We start from the raw sequence: 2,489 nt of genomic DNA on the forward strand, positions 1-2,489 counted from the left end.
TTGGAACAGAAAGTCCTCCAAAATCTAGAAACAAACTGAACTCCTCTGTCAGATACAATGTTCTCAGGAATCCTGTGCAAGCGAACCACCTGTTGCAAAAACAAGGGCACCAACTCTGAGGAAGATGGCAACTTAGGGAGTTGTACAAGATGGACCATCTTAGAGAATCTATCACAAATCAACCAAATAACAGTCATTCTCTGAGAGACAGGCATATCAGAGATAAAATCCATTGAAATATGTGTCCATGGCCTCCTGGGCAAAGGCAAAGGCATCAACCACCCACTAGAGCGAGAACAAGGTTTAGACCGGGAGCAAGTCCCACAGGACTGCACAAAATTCCTGACAACACGAGACAAGGCGGGCCACCAAAAAGACCGACTCACCAAATCTCTAGTACCAAAAATACCTGGATGACCAGCCAATGCGGAGCAATGAACTTCAGACATTACTCTCTTCCTCCACTGGTCAGGAACATACAATTTTCCAATGGGACAATGCTCAGGTTTGTCCTCCTAAAACTCTTCCAGAGCACGTCTCAAATCGGGCGAGATGGCAGAAAGAAATACCCCCTCACCTAAGATGGTAGCAGGCTTGGTCACAATAGGAGAATCAGCAAAGAAACTCCTAGAGAGGGCGTCTGCCTTGACATTCTTAGTGCCCGGAAGAAAAGAGACCACAAAATCAAAACGTGTGAAAAACAAGGCCCATCTAGCCTGTCTAGGATTCCAGCGTTTGGCCGACTCAAGGTAAATCAAATTCTTGCGGTCAGTAAGGACCACGACTTGATGTTTAGCTCCCTCCAACCAATGTCTCCACTCCTCAAATGCCCATTTCATGGCTAACAGTTCCCGATTCCCCACATCATAGTTGCGTTCGGATGGGGAGAACTTTCGGGAAAAGAAAGCACAGGGATTCATTTTAGATGTTACAGGATCTTTTTGGGACAAAACAGCTCCTGCACCAATCTCAGAAGCGTCTACCTCCACTTGAAATGGAAGTGAGACATCAGGTTGCCGTAAAACTGGAGCTGAAGTAAATCTCCGCTTAAGCTCCTGAAATGCTGAGACAGCCTCAGGAGACCAATTCAGCACATCAGCGCCCTTCTTGGTCAGATCAGTCAATGGTTTGGCAATACCAGAAAAATTAGCTATAAATTTGCGATAAAAATTAGCAAAACCCAAAAACTTCTGGAGGGCCTTCAAAGAAGTGGGCTGAACCCAATCTTAAATGGCCTGTACCTTGGCCGGGTCCATTTCAATAGTCGACGGAGACAAAATAAATCCCAAAAATGAAATCCTCTGTACACCAAAGAGACATTTCGATCCCTTAACAAACAGGGAATTCTCCCTCAAAATGCGGAACACAGTCAGGACATGTTCCACATGGGAATCCCAATCACTAGAAAAGATCAAATTATCATCCAGATAGATGATCAAAAACTTATCCACAAAGTCTCGGAAAATATCATTCATAAAGGACTGGAAGGGGCATTAGAGAGCCCAAAAGGGATCACCAGGTACTCAAAATGTCCCTCCGGAGTATTAAACGGCGTCTTCCATTTGTTGATTCTGCCGCACTAGGGTGTGGCCCGTCTTAATTGTCTGTGGCCAAATTGGATCTTTGGTAGAGATTTTATGTGCACGGAGAAAAGAATACACAAGACAAGGTGTATTGTGTCAGTATGATTCTTCTCTGTCTTTAATTCAGAGTACGCAGCTTTTATAACAGAAATTATGCTATCTCATTGTGTTACATCAACAGTGCATTTCCAAGGTACTGTTTACTGTTCCCATATCGGTACACAATCACTATGTACATCTCTAAGTTACCGTTTACTGTTCCCATGTGTTACACAATCACCGTGTACATAAGTATTGTTCTTTAGCCCGATCCACCCTAGTCCACCCAGTATTGTGGTTTTACATGAAGCCTAGGTGGGTCATACACAGAAATAATTCAGCAGAGAATCAGAAGTATCTTAAAGCAACATGATCCTAATATTCAGCAAATCGTCTATATAGTGGTACAGTTTTGATTCTTGTATACAGTATATTCATGTGCCATATATTCTCCCCTTAACAGTCCCTCCTTTGGAGATATGCAAAATCAAAATCCTAATCTCGTCGAACCTATCGATCTGTCCTCCCGGCCTACCTATCTCAACAATGCCGGAACCTAGCTAACTAATCTTCACTGTATATACGAGACGACCCATCTCTAGTAGATGGACCCCCTCCTAACAGACTTTGCACAGGAGGAAGTCAGATCCTGGACTTTCCCTCGTTGGTTTGCTTCAAGCAGGCATATTCTGGAGGTGGTGCTTGCATGTTTTCATTGGGACATCTTTCATACAGGGGATCTTCAAAATCGGCATGCATGGTCATCACTGTAGTTTCCATAGTTTTCATCATCATTTTCTTAAGGCATGGAGCTATGCAGCATAGAATTAAAGAAGATATGATCAAAGAACATAAAATAACTTTTGC

The sequence above is a fragment of the Dendrobates tinctorius genome, unplaced genomic scaffold, assembly GCF_039654945.1.
Source record: "Dendrobates tinctorius isolate UK_male_01 unplaced genomic scaffold, ASM3965494v1 ptg000245l, whole genome shotgun sequence".
Classification (NCBI taxonomy): Eukaryota; Metazoa; Chordata; class Amphibia; order Anura; family Dendrobatidae; genus Dendrobates; species Dendrobates tinctorius.